We start from the raw sequence: 7762 nt of genomic DNA, 5'->3' as shown, positions 1-7762 counted from the left end.
AGTTTGGACAGGAAGAAGATGCGTTGTGACCATGTCTGACCTTCTGTCAGAAAAGCAGCGAGCTGAAGCTTCGAGGGCACATACTTTAGGGCCACCTACCTCTCTTGCTCTTGCACCCGAGGACGCATGTAGGAGGCATCAACACGGACGTGCTTGGTGAGCTCATGCTTCACATGATCACGGGTAATGCTGAGCGCCCCAGTGTTATCAAAGAGCAAAGGGGTCGGTGTAGTTGTGGAAACACCAAAGTCCTGAAGAAGCCAACGTAGCCAAGTGATCTCTGCATTCACGGACGCCATAACACGCAGCTCAGCCTCAACATTGGAGCGAGATACACCAGTTTGCTTCTTGATAGAGAGAGGAGCCAAGAGAAACACAATAGGTTTGAGAGAGAGAGAGCGGCGATCATTGTGGCCCAGATTGTGTCACAGCAGGTCTGAAGCTAAAGACAGCTGGAGCAAGGGAAGGATAAGCAGAGTCACATTCCAACGAAGATAATGAAGAACAAGAAGATGGCTGTAGTGAAGTTGAGTGGGAGCATAGACTAACGGACTCATAATGTGCACAACTTAAGAAATGTGAGGGTGAATGATGCCTAGATAGACAAGGCTCCCGACAAGATGATGGTAGTGAGCGGGATCCGCAAGGGGTTCACCCTCAATAGGACGAAGATGAAGACCAAACTCCATAGGAGTGTCAACCGTGCACTGATCAGTGAGGCGGAAGATCTTGGAATAAGTGCCTTCAGGGAAGAAATGATCTCAAGTCCTAGAAAGTAGTGAAGAGAACCCAAATCAGGCATCAAGAATTGCTCATTTCGGCGACTCTTGACAAAATCAATGAATTGGTGGTCATCCCCTGTGATAATCATGTCATCAACACAGAGTAGCAAAGAGTGCGAGCATGAGAAGTGTGAATAAACAAAGTAGGATCATGAGCAGTAGCAGAGAGTCCAGTCCCTGTGATGACGTCCGAGAAACGCCGAAACATGCACGGGGAGCTTGTTTCAGCCCGTAAAGAGAGCACCAAAGGCAACAAACAATGCCATTGGAGAGAGTATATCTAGGAGGCAGTTGCATATGGACCACTTCCCGTAGGTCACCTTTTAGGAATGCATTCTTGACATCCAATTGAGAGATGGACCACTACCGAACAACTGCAACAGCCAAAAGAGTGTGAAGAGTGGTCATCTGAGCAACATGAGCAAAGGTCTCATCATAGTCATGACCATACTCCTGCTGGAAGCCACACACAACAAGACGAGCTTTGTAGTGCTCGAGAGAACCATCTGAACTTGTCTTAACCTTGTAGACCCTTTGCAAGTGATGGGTCTAATGCCTGTAGGCAGTGGTAGAAGGCCCCAAGTGCCTCTCCGCAACCGCCTCGTGATACGACTCAACAATAGTGGTAGCAACAACAACATAGGAGGCTGGAGAGTGGCAATCACTCGGATTATATTGAGGAGCAAGGGGGAGCAGGTGACCCTGAAGCAACGGGACCCAACGAGGAAGGAGTGGAAGTGGAAGGTGGTGCATCAGAGGGAGAAGGGTGTTGAGCACGATGGGAGTAGACAAATGGAAAAGGAGAGAGAGTGAATGACTCAACCCGGGTAGGAGAGTCAGGAACAGAAACCTCATCCTGTGTAAGTTGAAGCTCATGAGCAGACGAAGGAATAGTCTCATTGGTTGCAGTAGAAGAATGACAAGGGTAGAAGTGGCGAGACTTGTCAAAAGTGACATCTTTGGAGATCCCCAGTCTTTGAGCAATAGGGTTTGACAACGGTAACCCTTGTGCTCTAAATTGTAGCCAAGGAAAACACCTTCAACATATTGAGCTGTTCGTGAGGGTGGAGAAGAACAAAACAGGCACCCCCAAAAAGGCATATAGCACTATAATTAGCTGGACCATCACCTAGATGATCAACTGGTTATCCCCCTGAGAACAGAAAACTGAATATTAATGATATAAACAACATTAGAGACACTTTCAGCCCAAAAGAGAAAAAAAACCATGTAGCTCACGAGATAGGTACTCGCGAGCTGAATCCGGCACGGATGGGTGCCTGGATAGGAATACCGAGGAAGGGTGCCGTGTTCAGCAAGAAAACCATGAAGCTCACGAGATAGGTACTCGCGAGCTGAATCCGTGCGAAAAACTCGAACGGAGGATTCATACAGAATGCGAACCATGGTAGCGGAAGACTTGTAACTTTGAAGCACTTGACTACGAGATGACATCAAGTAGATCCAAGTGGTGAGAAAATCATTGATGAAGATTATATAATATTTGTGAACCCCTTTCGAAACAAAGGGGGCAGGACCCCATACATCAGAGTGAACAAGTTGAAAAGGTCACTGAGAAACAAAATTACTAGAGGGATAGGGGAGTTGTATCTGCTTGCCAAGCTTAAACCCATACAATTTAGTGAACTATCATTGGAGACAGACCCAGAACCCCACTCCTAACCAAAGAAGACAAGCGAGAGCCACAAATGTGACCTTGTCGATGATGCCACTGAGCGAAGGATGTGGTGGTGGTGGCAGCTGAAGCAAAAGGGGTGGTTATGTTCGACTGGCTAGAGGACGCAACAGAAGGAAGGCGCAACTAGTCGAGCTCCCAAAGGTGTGGAGAGTCGTACCACCGGGGATCGATCCCGACGAGAATCCCTGTACGATGATCTTGAACACATCAAGAGTCAGAATCCTGAATAACACGAGAACCCAAGTTAGTAAAGTTGACCAACAGACAGAGGTTTTGCATAGTCATTTAGGAACATAAGAAACAATAGGGAATGAAAAGAAGATGCAAAAAGAATCTCTCATGTTGCAAGAGGAAGAGAAGTGCCATCCTCTATCTGAAAGGGAAGTGGAGAGGGCACAAAGTTGACCACACAAAGGTTATGTATGTGTGGTGTCATGTTGAAGGAGGCCCCAGAATCAAGAATCCAGGGCAAAGATGTACCTGACGAAGAGTGTGGCGGTGGACCAGACGTTTGACCAGCAGAACCTCAGGATGGTGCAGAAGCAGCAAGGTGGCGCAGCAAGGTGAGCATCTCTTGGTGAACCTTCTCAAGGGAGTCGTCACGAGAATCAGAGGAGCCTCCTGAGTCCTTGTGAGGACGGCTACGACCCTGTCTCTTCCTCTTAATGCACTCCATGATCATGTGACCATCCTGCTTCCAGTAGGTGCTGAAGGCTCTATTGGAGGCTGCTGCCATCGGTGTAGAAGGCCCACCTTGCAGCGAGGGTGTAGTGTGGGCAGCCAGGACTGCTGAAGAGGACGGCAACAAGCCCGTGCTGCGTAGATGCAGCTCCTCAGAGCGCACCTCAGCAAGGTCCTTCATAGTAGAGAGCTGAGGATGGCATGCCAACAGCGGAGCACGACTTTGCTTGAACTCCGGTCGGAGGCAAGTGTGGAAGTCGTAGAGGTGACAAACCTCCAGCTTTAGTAGTTACTCTTGACGAACAACAAAGAGATACATGGCATCCCTAGTAGTTTTGTAGCGACGGCGAAGGCGCTCCCACATCTGATACACAGTGATAAGGGGCACCACATCCATGGTGAGATCGACATCCATGCTGTTCACCAAGATGAGGCTCGAGTATCATCATTTGTCCATTGCATGTACAGGTGGAGTTGATTCTGGTACTCTTCAGTGAAGAGAGCAGTGCATATTTCAACCCTCAACTTTTGCCCTAGTCTAATTTACAACCCCGAACTTCAATACCATCTAAATTACAACCCCGAACTCTCAAAACTGGCCAGGATTCAACCCTCCCCTCTCTGTTGACCGGTTTTGACCTGGTTGACCGGTTTTGACCAGTCAACAGGTCCAGTCAGCATGCCACATCAGCAAAAAATGCAAAATTTCCAAGGAAACAACCTGTAAAATCGAAGAAAATCCAGGAAAAGAAATAAGAAATTCAATTTCCGAAAAACACGGAAAATAAAAAAACAAATTTCCAGAAAAAACCCAAAAACTCAAATTCCAGAAAAAAATCATTTTTTATTTTCCCTAGCTTTTTTGCGAACAATTTTTTCGGAATTTTGCCTTTTTATATTTTTTCCCTGATCTTATAGATTTTTATTTACTTTTTCTTGAAATTTTGAAAAAAAATTCTGACGTGGCATGCTGATTGGACCCGTTGACTAGTCAAAACTGGTCACCCCAGGTCAAAACCGGCCAACAGGGAGGGGAGGGTTGAATCCTGACCGGTTTTGAGACTTGGGGGTTGTAATTTAGACGGTATTAAAGTTCAGGGTTGTAAATTAGACTAGGGCAAGAGTTCAGGGTTGAAATATGCACTTCTCTCGCCTCGGCATCGAGCACCTCACTTGCTTGGTATTATCCGCATCAACATTGAAGACTACCTTAGCCGGAGGAGTGGGTAGCAGAGGATAGGGCAGAAAACCTGTGAGGTGCTCCTAGACTAGCTGGCCCCTCATGTGCAGCTTCGTGTGCTACACCCAGTCCTTGTAGTTCTGTCTGTCGAAGATAACAGGACATCAGGGGACTGGGACAACTCCGGTGGTGGTGGAGGGGGTGCCATTCTAGTAGGTCTTGAAACAGATGTGACCTGGACCGCCAAGGGCTTGATGACGACAAGTAGAGGTTAAGGGGGCTGGCGGCGCCTGACGGGAAGGACGGTGCCAGGGCCTAGAATGGCATCGACCTGGCCAGAGGCATCCTTGTCCTAGAAGGAAGAGGGGATGCTTGATGGAGAGAGGGATGGTGGTGGCGACCAGAGGTGGCGGTTGGGTACCTAACCCTAACAAGGCCAACAGCCGGTACATATACACAAGAGGGAAATCAGTGAAGAAGTTCCTAACTTCCTATACAATATGGTAACTACACACAGCACAATTCTGTTCTAACAGTGGGTACATAGGTTGGATACAAACTAGAGGTGAGGACCTCTATTTATAGGTCTTTGGGAAGCCTTCACATCTCAACTTCTACTTATATAGCTAGAAGACTAGAACATTACTTAAGGTTCAACTTCTATTCATAGCTAGAAGACTCTCATTATCCTCATATGATAGGAAAACAAATACAACAACACCTCTCCAACCACATGAAGCTTGGTGGATGCGGTGTCCTCTAATCAGGATTGACATCACACAAGTGCCCTCTAGAGGCTTCATTGTAATTTTCTTTTTCTTCAGGCATGTGACTTTGTGTGATGTGGTTGTAACTCTATGGGCTTTTGACCACTCCCATATACAATATATTAGGATGGACGTTTAGGAAACAACTACAACCTGTGACTTAAGGATCAGCTTATCCAAAATGGATTAGAAGTGTGTAGAATAATTCAAAATTGATTTGACTTCTGATTTTCTTTATTGTTCTTCATCGGTATGGTTGCTTTTCGTACTTGTTCTTTTGATGAATTTTACAATTTATTTGATGCAACATTAGTGTTCATCAACTATCAATACAGCAATACCCAAAGGTTTATCATTTAAAACCTTGAAAAATTACAGATGTGGACTTCACAGTAGGTTTACGATTTTGAATAATAAAATTCTGCAAAATTACAAAAGGATAGCAAGTTGTTGTTTTTACCTTAAGGTTTATTTTACCTTAAGTCTGTAAAATTGTTGTTTTTTCCGTCTTGTATACCAAAATATGACCATTTGAGAATAACAACAACAACAACGACGAAGCCTTTAGTCCCAAACAAGTTGGGGTAGGCTAGAGGTGAAACCCATCAGATCTCGTGACCAACTCATGGTTCTGGCACATGGATAGCAAGTTTCCACGCACCACTGTCCATAGCTAGTTCTTTGGTGATACTCTAGTCCTTCAAATCTCTCTTTACGGATTCGTTCCATGTCAAATTGGGTCTACCCTGACCTCTCTTGACATTACCCGCACGCTTTAGCCGTCTGCTATGCACTGGAGCTTCTGGAGGCCCGCGCTGAATATGCCCAAACCATCTCAGACGATATTGGACAAGCTTCTCTTCAATTGGTGCTACCCCAACTCTATCTCGTATTCAACATTCCGGACTCGATCCTTCCTCGTGTGGCCACACATCCACCTCAACATGCGCATCTCCGCCACACCTAACTGTTGAACATCTCACCTTTTAGTCGGCCAACACTCAGCGCCATACAACATTGCGGGTCGAACCGTCGTCCTGTAGAACTTGCCTTTTAGCTTTTGTGTCACTCTCTTGTCACAGAGAATGCCAGAAGCTTGGCGCCACTTCATCCATCTGGCTTTGATGCGATGATTCACATCTTCATCAATACCTCCATCGTTCAACAGCATTGACCCCAAATATCGAAAGGTGTCCTTTTGAGGCACCACCTGTCCATCCAGGCTAACCTCCTCGCGCCTAGTAGTACTGAAATCGCATCTCATGTACTCAGTTTTAGTTCTACTAAGCCTAAAACCTTTTGATTCCAAGGTTTGTCTCCATAACTCTAACTTCCTATTGACACCGGTCCGACTATCGTCTACTAGCACCACATCATCTGCAAAGAGCATACACCATGGGATATCTCCTTGTATATCCCTTGTGACCTCATCCATCACCAAGGCGAAAAGGTAAGGGCTCAAAGCTGACCCCATTTGAGAATAATAAATTCTGCAAAATTACAAAAGCTTACTTAAGTCTGTAAAATTGTTATTTTTTCCGTCTTGTATACCAAAATACGAAATGTAGAGTGAAGAGTATCTAAAATGGAACTCAAGAAAAGAAAGAATTCCATTTATTTTGATGTTATCCGTCTCTGTGGTACCCTCCTTGCTCTATGAAGACCTTACAACGGAGTGGAATACTCAGCATGGGATGCATCTTCCACATTTTGCATGTATATGTATTTTGAGAACCTTTCCGGGCATTCGTTTATCAAATTTGAATGTCATTTATGGTAGCGTCAGAATTGAATAACGATGCCTTTATTGTGTACAAAGAAGTATAGTTGGTATGCATATTATTATAACATGTGCTTTAAAAGATGGAACATAGCGCATTTGCTGCTCCGATGAATGACATGCTCACATACTGATCTTTGTAAGTGCATGACCTATGTCCTTGCAAAGTTTCAAAAGTAAACTTAATCCTGCTGAATTTCTGCTTACCTTAGTTGCTTACTGCCCCACGTCGTATGTTTCCTGTTCCTTCCTCATATAGGGTCCATTTGGTTTTCGGGATGAAGAGGGATGTGTTTCGATCATCCAAGTTTTTGACTCTCATACACCCGTTTGGTTATGAGTACTGGGTGGATGATGAACCTGCCAGGCTGAGGGAATATTACCTCCAACCAAAATGTCCTGTCTGAACAATTTGTAATATTATTTACCTAACAGCAGTAGTTGAACAATTTGTTGGTTGTCTTGATTGTTTGCTGTACTTAAGGCCAGTTCTGTTTTCTTAGCAGCCATAACGCAGCTATTACTTGTACGCCCTCCATTTTTATATACAAGGCCACTTTGTTTTCGTTTCAAACTTTGACTTATAATTTTGGTCAAGAAAATATGGGTTGTATGTCATAACAAATATATCATCGGAAAGTCTTTCAAATGTGCATCCAATGGCATATGTTTTATGGCATATAACTCTCATTTTGTTGATAAATTAACGGTCAAAGTTAGACATAAAAATATGAAGTGGCTTTGTATTAGTAGATGGAGGGAGTATGTTTTTTCTAGTACGTATCCAGGGCCCCAGGCATACAAGGAAATGTCGCCATGCAACTCAGACAGATGTAACGTGTGGGTTACAGTGTGGTCATTCATGTTTTGCTC

At 44.8% G+C, this 7762-nt stretch overlaps 1 protein-coding gene across 3 annotated transcripts in view; it reads left to right on the top strand.

The window, feature by feature from the left end:
• LOC119354597 (nuclear pore complex protein NUP54-like) overlaps positions 1-7762 on the top strand; it is an 18273-nt gene that overhangs the window by 8992 nt on the left and 1519 nt on the right. The window lies entirely within an intron of this gene.

Source organism: Triticum dicoccoides, chromosome 2A, assembly GCF_002162155.2.
Source record: "Triticum dicoccoides isolate Atlit2015 ecotype Zavitan chromosome 2A, WEW_v2.0, whole genome shotgun sequence".
NCBI classification, from domain to species: domain Eukaryota; kingdom Viridiplantae; phylum Streptophyta; class Magnoliopsida; order Poales; family Poaceae; genus Triticum; species Triticum dicoccoides.
This window is presented reverse-complemented; position numbering and strand designations above follow the sequence as displayed.